The sequence below is a fragment of the Mastomys coucha genome, unplaced genomic scaffold, assembly GCF_008632895.1.
Source record: "Mastomys coucha isolate ucsf_1 unplaced genomic scaffold, UCSF_Mcou_1 pScaffold9, whole genome shotgun sequence".
Lineage (NCBI taxonomy): Eukaryota > Metazoa > Chordata > Mammalia > Rodentia > Muridae > Mastomys > Mastomys coucha.
In genome coordinates, this window is record NW_022196915.1 from 85,589,140 (window position 1) to 85,601,935 (window position 12,796).

The following is a 12,796-nucleotide window of genomic DNA, read 5'->3' on the forward strand; positions in this document are numbered from 1 at the left end:
GACGGGTGGGGGGATGGGATGCGTGGGGGGATGGGATGGGTGGCAGACGATGCACCAGTTGGCTTGGACTATTTACTATCAAAGCCATTGAACTTGATAACTTTAAATAACAAAAATCTATTTCTCGCAGTCTGAAGTCTAGGAGGTCCACGTTTCCAACAGACTTGGTGCCTGTTGAGAAGCCATTCCTCACATGGAACTTGGCACATCTTCTTAGATGTGATTCTTACAAGAAGGTTCAAGGGCAAAGGCAGTCCCTTTAGCTTCTTTTAGGACCACATGAATTCCTAGCAAACCTGCAGCTCTCACGGTAATTACCACCCAAATGAGCTACACTCAAGGGCAGTACAAAGAGATTTGTTCCAACACGCTAACTGAGAGGCTCAGACACACCAGCATTCAGGACAGCAGTCCCTCCACTTGGTGCCCATATCCCCTTTCTACATAGTCTAGGCAGGGACCCGATGTCATCAACTTCCTCCTCCTCAAAGATTTCCAACCAAAAATTACAATGGCAAACCACTTCCATCAATGGAACCATAAGGAGGGGTGCAGAAATTCCCTCCAATGAAAAACTCACTTTTAAACGGGATACAAGTGGGTACAAGTTGAAACAGCAATCCTTTAGGTCTAAACATTGGTAGTGATGATAGAAGAGGGGACCTGAAGCTTACGGAATGAGCTCTCACTGTTGTGCTTGTTATTATTATAAACAGACACTCAAATGGAAGACTCTGAACTGAAATTTCTTCATTGTGAGAAATGAAGTATCTTAAAGGCCCTAAAGGCTAAAATACTGTCAAATTGCTCTGTAAAATACTAACTAAAGAGAACTGTTGGAGTTTTCAATCCCTTTTCATGCTATAAACTAGAAGGCTGAACAGAAATTTATCAACTATCTAAAATAATTAAAACTAAGCCAATGGCATCACTCAGTGGGAAAAGGCACTTGCCACCAAGCCGGATCTCTGGGTTCAGTCCCCAGTACCTTCATGGCAGAACCAGAGAAGCAACTCCCAAAAGTCATCCTCTAATCTCCACACATGTACCATGATGTTCTCATTCACACAAACATAAAATGATGTAATAAAATATAACAGCTTGAAGCCATGACATCAAGGATAAGAATTTCTTACAAACAATACATGTACTACCTGAATTTTTGTGCTATTAAATTTAAGAAATGGCAAAAAAAATCATTAAAGTCACTATAAATGCCAATATTGAATTAAATGAAACAGAAAAACTGATAAGTTCAAATCCCTGAAAAACATTTGTGTAAAATCAGCAGAACAGAACAAGAAATTACTTTTTGAAACCAAAAGGTAACAGATACAAAATTTTCCAAGACTAAAGGAATGAGTAGTCTTTGTGACAACACTTTTCAAAAGAACAGTTCAGCTAAAGAAGTGAGAACTAGTGTACAACATGGAAAAGATCCAGGAGGCTCCTGGATCTGAGGAGAGGGCACAGTCAGAGGGCGCAGTAGTCACAAGTACTTGAATCTTTTGTAGAAGACCCAAGTTCAGTTCCTGGCACCCATAAAGAGGAACAAACCCATCTGTAACTGCAATCCCCTGGAAGCAACACCATCTTCTGACCTCTAAGAGCACCAGGCACATATGAAATGTACATATATACAGAACACTCATCACATAAGATAAAATAAAAGCATTTTTTTTTTAAAAAAAAAAAGGAGACTTCCGAATCTATTGTTTAAAAGCAAAGCACTATGCTGTTGAAGCATAAATATTTCAGAGGAAATTAATAATATAATAGGTTAAAAAACTGTTATTCAAGTCTATTATTATTTATTCTTAGCTTAGGAAAAAAGTGATATAATAACATACTTAATACCACAAACATGTCAGTCACAACACTGAACCACTGAACCACTGAAACACTGAACCACTTGAACACTGAACCACTGAAACACTGAACCACTCGAACTCGATGGGGTTCGACTGCAGGAACATGTCCCAGTGAGCACGCAAGGAGAGCACAAAGAATCTCTGGGACACTGGTGGTAGTCACTGCAAATATAAAAACCCTGAGAGCTCTAAATCATGGAAAACGCCAAACTTTACTAAAACCAATATAAATAAAGATGGGAGAAAAATGGAAGTATACAGGCTGTGTCTAGAGAAATGGTATATGTACATCTATATATATACACACACATATATACATATACACATACATACATATGTATTTATACATATACATGTATATATGCCAGATGAAAAAATTAATGACAATACCTGAAGCAGGTTTCAAAGTAATCTGAGGTAAAATCGGGAGAATGAAGTGTTCAAGGTCATCATCAGCTGAATATCAAGTTTAGGCCAGCCTGGGAAACATGAGACTATGCCTCTAAAATAAACAAACAAACAAATGAAAAAAGAAAAGGGGGCTCACAATACTTAAAAACCTTTAGACAGTGGCAATTAAAGAGACTGAGCACTAAGCTGGAGTCATAATCTTCAACCTATCATTATAATATGAGCCATAAAATTTTCAAGAGAAATTGTAAATCAAGGTTTCGAAAGGGAATTGTGCCATGAGTCTCTGGAGGCTTAAACCTTTGAAAGCACTGCACGTTTCCAACGTAAGCAGTTCTGTGGGTTAAACTAGCCCGAGTAGACCTTTGCCTGGCTCACAGCCGCCACTTCCTGCCTCACCCTCAGCTCAACTTGCTTCCTGTGTCTGGACAGCCCTTTCCTCCCCTCAACCCATGCCAGTGGAACCCACCCTTCACAGGGCGTCTCCTTGGCCAAACCTCTAGAGAGCACCCGTGGAACCTCACCCGTGGAACCTCCGGTGAGTTTCTAAAGTTGTCCCTACCACTCAGGGCTACGGACGGTTTCTACCATAGCCTGACTTGAGAAGTGAGCGTGTGCCCTGCCCCTGGTTCTGGGACGGGCAGTAGAACAGTTCACCAACACCAGCTATTAGCTCTTGACTTGCTGTGTGCCAAGCCCTAAAATGCTTGTGCGAGGCCCTGTAACTGCTCAGAAAATACAAAATAGATATCATCTCCACGTTACAGTTGAGGAGGTCCCCAGAGGATTGAATAACCAACTAGACAGATCCTAGAAGATTAAGATTCTAAATTCTTTTTCCCCACCCTCACCAGGAGCGCTGTAATCCCTTGGTCTCAACTTCATTGAATGAACTGGGATCTTGCTGGAGAGGCCTGGGAGGTGAGAGACGTGGCTAAAATAAGAATGAGCCTCAGGGTATGGAGGCAAGGATTTGTAATCTACAAATAGAATATGAGAGAACCACAGGAAGACACTGGCTGCTAAGGATTCCAACTCTGCATCTCAGATAGATTTCAACGACCTAACTTCCCTCCAAAACTACTTGTGCTTTAGCAATTCTTACAGACTCTATAACTCAGTGCAGAATTCGGGGAGAGGGCACAGATGGGAATAGTTCTGTACTTTGAAGAGAAGTCTAACAATGTCCTTTGAAGGATTCTTAATATTCCCTGCTGTGAAACTTAGCATACAGTTTTTCATAACAGACGACTTATATTTGTTTAATAGGAATTAAATCATCCTATAACATCTTTTGCTTAAAAAAAATATTAAATGAATGAGCTCCCTTTCAGATCTATACACAAACTCATATGGAAAGAATTTTAAATAATCCTAATAGAACTTGCTGGCACCATCTATTTTAAAGGGAAATAGCCCATGATTCCTTGCAGGATTTCAGAGGTTTCCGGAACAAGATTCAAAAAACACAAGACGATCTGTCCTAGGAAGGTATCTATTGCTAGGATGAAACACCATGACCAGAAGCAACTTGGGACAGAAAGGACTTCCTTCCCTTGGAAGTCTCAGGTAATCCTCCATCCCTGAAGAGAGCTGAGGCAAGAACCTGGAGGAAAGAACTGAAGCAGAAACCATAAAGGAGTGCTGCTACCAAGTTTGCTTTCGTGGCTCACTCAGTCTGCTTTCTTATTCAGGGCACGCAGGCTACCTGTCCAGGAGTGGCACCACCCACAGAGATGGGGCACTCCCACATTAATTATTTATCAAGACATTACCTTGCAGATTTGTCAATAGGCCGATCTTATGAAGGCATTTTCCCAATTAAGATTCCCCCTCCCCAGATATGTCTGGATTTGTGTTTAGTTGGTAAAAATAACTAACCAGTACACCATCTACTAACAAAGCTCTTTCTGATGATGGTCTAGAAACGCTCAATTAACCACTCATCCCAATGAACGCAATTTTGTTGAAGTGTTTCTACATACTCAATGAAACGGGTCACACAGAAATGAAATACAGACTTTCCAAAGTTTTTGGAGTTACTGAACTAGCAACAGAGTCCTTTGCAAAGGCTGGAGAAGCCCTGTGCCCTTTCTTCTTTTTATTAGAACTATGAAATGTGCCTCCGAACCTTTCTCTTATGCAGAAGGCAGAGACTTTTGATTGAAAACCTAAGCATTTGTCTAGTTCTAACTTGTTCAGTACTCAAGACTAGAAAGCTATAAACTTTGATCAAGCATACCTGGCATGAGATTTTAAATTATTAATGAGTAATACTTTTTCTTTCAGCAAGTGGCTTTCTGAAAAATGAAAAGCAACCCCTAATTTAATACATTGCATTGAACATGGCAGTGGACTTCAGCTCATGGGCCATGTGAGCCTCATAACCAATTAGGTAAAAACTGAGCCCTAAGAAACAGTGTTTTGGTTTGTTACATTTTAAGGATTCTTTAAAATGAGAAAGACAGAGAGAGAGAGAGGAAAGAAAGGAAGGAAGGAAGGAAGAAAGGAAGGAAGGAAGGAAGGAAGGAAGGAAGGAAGGAAGGAAGAATGGATAGAAGGAAAGAAAGGAGGGGGAATTGGTCTTCTCTATCTGTGGCGTCTACATCCTAGAATCCAACCATCCATGTATTAAAACTAACATGGGCTGATGCTATCTATGCCTGTATAAATAGTTTTTATTGCCTTTAGCCCATCAAGAACACTGAAGCTAGTAACATGAAGCTAGCAACATGCAACATCTGCACTGTATTATGTATCATATGAAACTGTAGATGATATAAGGAATACAGGCAGATGGATATAATGCACAGATGTTATCAGGGTCTGTGATCCGACTCCTCAAAGACTCTGAGAGACAACTGTGCACACCACAAGCCTGAGGAATCGTTATGTCATTGGCAAACCCTAAAACATCACTACGTGCCCCCCCACCCCTGAACAGTCTAATGCCTCCCTCATCACAGAAAATGAAGCTGTTTTTTAACATTGTGGTCTCTAAGGTCACACTCTACTCAAAGTAGTCAAAAATACTCAAAGAGGCCAAAGAAAAAATGGACAGAACTAAAACTTCTTGATCAGTATTCACTACAGAGCACAACAGTAATCTGAAGGTTGGTATCTGCCCACTTGTCTTTAAGAAACTGATCTGCTCTGAGAAGGGTGAATACACAGAGTGGGATTCAGGCAGGCTGTTGCTCATGTCACCCCATGAGGGACGTGTCATTTCCCCACCTTGAAGTCTTTGCTCAGGAAACTCCTCCCCACTCAGCCTATACCCAGCCCTTCTTCCTTGGCACCTCCTCCAGTCTGCCACATGAGCAACGCTGAGCACACACACCTTTCTATGCTTTTGGAACATTCTACACAAAGCTGCCCAAATTACTGTTCAGGTTTTTGATAACTTTTCAAAACTTAGAATTTCTAGATCTTTCACCCTGGATAGCCATCACCTACCAGAATGCCTTCCTCTTTCCTGTGGAAAGTTTATAAGTCTCCTTTGACTGCCCAAGCAAACTCCAAAGAAATCTCGGTACCTGAAAACTGGAATGGCCCCATGTCTCGAGAACATTAGCAAGGCTAGGTTTTTCTGGAAGCTCCACGGAAAATGTACTTGTGTCTCTGCTGGCTTCTGTTGGCATTCCACGGCCTGTGGCAGCCAGCCCTCCAAACTGGGCTTCTGTGAACATGTGGCTTTTGCCTCTGACTCTTAAAAGATGCTCGACTTTGAACCTTTCCTAAACTGAAAAATCAAGAACAATCTCATCTCAAGATTCTTATCTATCACTACCAAAATATTTTTCCCCAAATAAAGCCACACTTAATGTTTCAGAAACTTAGGCACAGACAGATCTTGGCAAGGGTCTTGTGAATATTCAGTAAATGTTTCTAATAAACTTGCCTTATAGGAAAACTCAAAAGGAATCAGTGAGGCACTTCCACCACACGTCCCTTCTGAGGGCTAGGAATGACTTTAACAGTGCCTTACAACAGCCCGATGGAGACTGTCACCCCCTTGACCCGAGAGGGGAAAGTCTCGGGGGTTTTATGTTCTTGCTCACAAAGGAACTCTCTCATCCACACAGTTATTGTGTAAAGATTTGCTCTGAGCGAGTTTTCAACCTCTTTAAATTCTTTATACATGGTCATGAATGTTTTACAGCATGTGTGCTTCTACATGAAAGGTAGAAAGTCAAACTATTAAGAACTCAACTCTCAAAATGGTAAAGCCATTTTTCTCAAGATTTTAAGCTTTAAGTGAAACACAATCCTCTGCATGCTGTAAACATTCTAAGAGAATTAGCTGGTTCCCACGTCTGTGCTGTTCCCCTACAGAGACAGAGGTGCCATCACAGGGCTGTTCACAAAGTGCTGTACATCACACATCGATGATCCTCCAGTGTTAGAAACTAAGACGGCAAACACAATGTTTCATTAAACTATAATTAGGGCTGGATTTTTTTTTCTGCTCAAAGTTTACAGTAACTATGAAATGAAAGAACTCTTAATAGCAAAGTATTCATTAAATTACAAAATAGTATTAGTAATACTATGTATCCAGAGATGGAACTCAGACTAAAACAGTCCTCATTCCAAACCATACCAAGGCACCAAGATAACAGCAACTGCCAAAGGGAAAACTGCAGGTACCTGCAAAACTCTACATTTCCCACTGTCATTATAGTGTGCTAGCTTATGAACCATCTATGGAACTGATTGAAGTGGGTTTTTAGTGCAATGAGAATTTTTGGCATTTCCTTTATTCTTCAATTTGCTAAAGAGAGGGAGGAGAGGGAGGGATAAACAAACAAAAGAGCTGACTGGTTTTGACCAATTTCAATCAACAATAAAAATAGCATCCAATCCAGTAGGCAGGAAGAACACCGGCACCAGATCAGAGCTCTAAATATCATTATCCAACAAAATGAACCTGTAAAACAACAACGGCTGATCTGATGATAGGAAAACACAGGATATGCCTAGAGAATCATGTAACGCAAGTAGAAATGTGCTCATTAGGAAAAAAAAAATTATAGAGAAATAAACCTGAAAAATCTCTACAACCCAAACTGCAAAATATAAGAGGAAGAAAATAAATTATATGCTAGATGACAAATCCACTCATAAATAATCATAAACATGTCTGTACTAACAGAGATTTTAACATAAATAATTGGGAGAGAAAAGCCCTGTAGAATCCCAAATATTATATATTGTTACTACCCAAGCCCAACCAGCAACTTTGAAGTCAAACTTAAAGTATGAAGGACAACTTCACAATGAAGAAGACTGTCAGGCAAAGTAAGCAAGGTTAAAATCACAATGGGTACCTTGAGGGTGCCACCTTAGGACGGCGGTGTGTAGGCAACCCAGAAAGGATTCACTGAAAAGGGTACTTCCGTTTTATGACATGATGTCTAAAACCCTATAATCCAATCTAATCATGAGAAAAAACATTAGAGAAACTGAAATCAAAGAGCAAACGTCCTCCAAAAACAACCACTGAGCTCTTCAAGATGGTTATGGTCTTGGAAGTGAAAAAACCAACTCTATCAGGGCTGGAGAGATGGCTCAGCAGTTAAGAGCACTGAGAGTTCCTGAGTTCAATTCACAGCAACCACATGGTGGCTCACAACCATCTGTAATGGGATTCAATGCCCTCTTCTGGTGTTTGACGATAGCTACAGTGTACTCATATCAATAAAATAAAGAACCTACCATAGACACACACACACAGACACACACACACACACAGAAGGAGGGAGGAAAGAAGGGAGGAAGGGAGGAGAGAGGGAGGAAGGGAGGAGAGAGGGAGGGAGAGAGAGACAGAGAGACAGAGAGAGACAGAGTAATAGAAATTTACCAGTGTTAGATCCTTGGCCTTGACACACAAACCTATTAATTCCACAAGGTGGATTCTTTGCTGTTGTCTTTTTTAAAAAGTCCTTACCCACAAAAGTGATACAATATTTCTGTGCATAAAATTAAATAATGCCCGGAATTAAGTTTATGACTAAAATTACAAAATGCATGGAAAAAAAAAAGAATGAAAAAAGGAGATTTATCAAGATAAGGGTTTATTAATCTAGCAGCTATGCAAGTAAGCATATGCACACACACGTGCACAGGCACTTTCCCAGGCATGGGCACACACACGTGCACAGGCACTTTCCCAGGCATATGCACACACACGTGCACAGGCACTTTCCCAGACATGGGCACACACACATGCACAGGCACTTTCCCAGGCATATGCACACACACATGCACAGGCACTTTCCCAGGCATGGGCACATCCAGAAAAGTGAAGGAAACGGGAGGATGCAAGAGAGAAGAAACAAAAAGAGAAAAAAGAAAGGCAAAAGACAGTAAGGTTTCTATTGCCTGCTCTGCTGGCGAGGCGGCTGAGTGTAGAGCACTTGGTCTCCAGAGCCAGGCCCAGGCTAACTCCAGGAGAAAAAAGGGTTCTGTCTGAAGACAAGTTTCTGAAGATTCAGAGTCACCAAGAAGTAAGAAAAATGGGTGAGAAACATACATAAATTTATATCCCAGCAAAATTCCTAAATTATCCAGGTAGTTAAAATAAACAAACAAAAGAGGCTTTCCAAATAAAAACTATCATTACTGTCATTAGAAATGCATCAACTACATAAGCAAAACAACTTAACATCAAGGTCTTGAAGAGGGATTTATCTGTGGCCTCAGCCTAGCCAGATGGTTGGCTGTTCAAGACCACCATTGAACCATTTCATGTTTGCATTGTACTAACTAGAATGGCCTAACTTCAGCTGCTCCTGAACTCAATCTTGAAAGGAACAATTTCATTTTCAAATGTCTGTCCACATGGTGAAGAAAGTAGATGAAAAACTTCCCAGAATTCTCCAGCAGACCTTCATCTACAGCTTCGTGCCTTTCCTTAGGTGAAAATAGGCTGGATGGCTCACACAGTGGTGCCTGACACTGAAGGAGAAGGCTGGTTGGCAGGAAGGAGCAAAGAAGAAACAAAGGAAGATGTATGTCTACACAATACAAAGAAAACAAATGGAGAAGGATCAAACTTATTATCGCAAGTGAGCGGTCCAGAGAGAGAGGCTGTAAGGACACTCCAGGGTGGCCTGGGTGAAAACAGAAATCGAGCCACAGTACAACTCGCTGATCTGGGAAATCTTTGAGAACACCTGAGGATAAACAAGGATTCCATGATAATCATAGGAGTCGAATCTTCCTAATATAAATACTGAATCATTCTAACTAAATAACAAGTGAGTCAGAGCAGCAGTGACACCTCAGTGAGGGACGGATGGGAAAAGGAAGCAACACGGGAAGTAAGCCATTATGTAAATAGTCACCGCAAAGATAGATTACCTAGGACACTCGGGATAAGCTCTAAAGGCGCACAAAAAGTGACAAAGTGACAAAAATGTCATCAAAAGTGAATCAACATAAATAAAGTCATACAGAACCCTACTGCAGCCCCTCTCCCTCTTCTCTCCCCAGTTCCACCTCTACAGATCTTTTCCCATCATTGGTCCCTTCCCTTCTCCTTAGGACTAGGTACATCCTCTTCCACTGAGGGCCAACCACGCACATCAATAGAAGGGACAGAGACAGAGGCAGCCCCTGCTCTACTTGTTAGAGGACCCTTATGAAGACCAAGTTGCACATCTCCTACAAATGTGTATGGAGTCTAGGTCCAGCTCCTGGATGCTTCCTGGTTGGTGGCCCAGGCTCTGTGAGGCCCCATGGGGCCACGTTAGCTGACTCTACAGATCCTCTTGTGGTGTCCTTGACCCCTCCAGCTCGCTTACATCTATCCCTGATTCTTACATAAAAATTAGAAATTTATGTCTAAACAAAAGCCGACAGGCATACATTGGGTCATATAAGATACATATGAGCAAGGAGGTCTGAATCATACGGAAGACCAACATCTGGGTACATCGAGGAGGGTGTGTCCAGAGAGGTTAAGTGAGTAGGGAGAGTCTAGTCTGTTGCGATCAACACTGTCTCGTGGGCTGTGGCCCTAAACCAAGAAAATTATGAAGAAGTGATGCCTCCAGACCTGGCCATACAGCATAGTCTGCTTTGCCTTCAGGACAGATGAAGGTCATGTAAAACATATCTGTTTGATCACTTTAGGATAGCAAAAGAAAAGTTAGAGAACTAAATGACTTTTTAGAAAAGTCATCATTAGAAAAACAAAGAGACATGATGATGTTCAAAATCTTCATGGCTCTGATACTCTTCAGAGTGATTTACATTTGAAAGAAAATCAGTAGCTGGACAACATGTAGAGTATTACTTTGCCCATACATGTACATGTATGCATCTGTGCATGTCCAGGTACACATGAGCAAGCACTTGGGGGCCAGAGGTTCATGTCCTCCATTGTCCATCTTAATTTTTGAGATGGGGTGTGTTACTGGCTAAAGCCATTCTGCAAAGGTGGCCAGCAAGGCACAAAGACTCCACTGGTGCTTCTTCTCCAGAGGTAGGGTCACAGGCGTTTGCTACCTATAGGTTTTTACAGGGATATTAGGCATGGAACTCACGCCTTCATGCTTGCACGGTTAGCACTTTCTTAATGAAGCCATCTTCCCAGCCACAAAACGTGAGAGGGAAAAATGGCAGTGTCCTGTAATAAGATGCTGACCTCACACAAGAAGTAAATAGAGAAGTTGGGTGATGTATATTAGAAACCCTTCCGTAGCTACTGTTTAAATATTAACATGTGAGGAGAACATCTCTAACAATGAAGTAGTAGCAATAAGATAGAATAAAAACAACAAAGAACCCCTCAGCTGAAAAAGGCAAGAAAAGTCATGAAATAGTAAAACAAATGAGACAAGCAGAAAAGAGATGCCAGCTTAAAAGTATAAACTTAATCATATAAAAATTGAACCAAAGATAACGGCCAAAGCATCCTATGAAAAACACAGATGTTGCCTTGCGTAAGTGGCTCAGTGGTAAAGTGATTGCTTACCTTACTACTAGTGTCTGAGTTCAACCCCCAGAATTAACAAGTATTTTTTTAAGGGTGGAACCGTTAAAGGTAGATTTTTAAAAGTTTACAACCTATAGTAAAGTGCTTAACAAGGAAAAATAGTTACACTGCATAATGACAAAGAGGTCAATTTACCAAGAAAATGTAAGAATGCTAAGGTCTGTGATCAAATGACAGGTTTGCAATGCGCAAAGCAAAGGCTGATGGGATTTAAACCAGAAGCCTACAGAGTCACAACACTGAAGTGCTCCCTCCCTTCCTATCAAACTCAAAGTACTAGAATCAAAACAGCACTGCCCTTAGAGCAACAACAGTTCTCAAGGGGTAGGATGCTACCCGTCAGTGACTGCATATCAGATATCGTGCCCATCACATAGTCATACTACAATTCCTAACAGAAGCAAAAATTACGCTTATGAAGCAGCAACAAAAAAATGTTGTGGTTTAGGGTCACCACACCATGGGGAACTAAATTAAATTGCCACAGCTTTGGGGAGGTGGAGAGCCACTGATGTAGAGCGTAGAATACATTCTAACCAAAGCGACTTACACCTACCTATCACCACCACCCAACAAGGACTATACACTCTTTTTTGTAACGTTTACCAAAATAGACCACACCGTGCCCAATGAACAAATCTTAGCAACATTTCTAAAGGATTTCAGCTTTATAAAGTACACTTTCTTTTAAAACATTAAGAAAACCAACAGAAATCAAAGCAATACAAAAATATATAAGAAAAAAGATCCTCAAATATCTGATTATGGACACAATAATAATAAATCATCCAGGATCTAAGATGCAATCACAATGGAAATTAACAGATATAGCAAATAAAATTTTAAAATAGCCATGCTCAGAGTACCCTTTTTGCATTAGTCACACAAGTTCTCAAATCAATATTCCTATCCATTTTAAGAAGCTATAAAAAATAAATTAAACCTGTAAGGAAAGAAGGAAGAAAATAATAAACAGAAGGTATCAATGTAATAGAAAATAGAAAAATGAATTTAAAATAAATCAGTGAAGCCAAATACTGGTCACTTTACTATTTCAATAAAAATCAACAAACTTTAGCCAAATCAATCAAGATTGGGGGATGATTCACAGAACACTACTACTATTACTACTACAACTACTACTACTACTACTACTACTACTACTACTACTACTACTACTACCACTACTACTGCTACTACTGCTGCTGCTGCTGCTGCTACTAGAGATAGACAGGAATTATTGCGGGCCCTACAGTTATTAACAGAAAAATAAGGATGTACAGACATGTATTAATACTTCCTATAACTTTAATGGAAGAGTTATTTCCTTCTAAAAGCTACAAAATAAGAAGGTTCAGTCAAGAAATAAGTCCCATCTGCTATACAAACTGAATTTATCATTTAAAGTGTTCTGTTGATTATACAAACTGAAATTATAGTTTGAACTTCAGAAGGACATGAATAACTCCCTTAAAGAAATACAGGAGAATACAGGTAAAGAGGTACAAGC

At 40.4% G+C, this 12,796-nt stretch overlaps 1 protein-coding gene across 12 annotated transcripts in view; it reads right to left on the reverse strand.

Moving 5' to 3' along the window:
* Window positions 1-12,796, reverse strand: part of Klf12 (Kruppel like factor 12) — a 411,614-nt gene that overhangs the window by 378,782 nt on the left and 20,036 nt on the right. Inside the window, exon 1 of one of the 12 annotated variants that reach the window (XM_031362765.1) lies at window positions 2,262-2,284. The exons of the other annotated variants lie outside the window; for them this stretch is intronic. The gene's annotated coding sequence lies outside the window, so the exon portion shown is untranslated. Of the gene's footprint in view, window positions 1-2,261; window positions 2,285-12,796 lie in introns of those variants that run through there. 12 annotated transcript variants of the gene reach the window in all.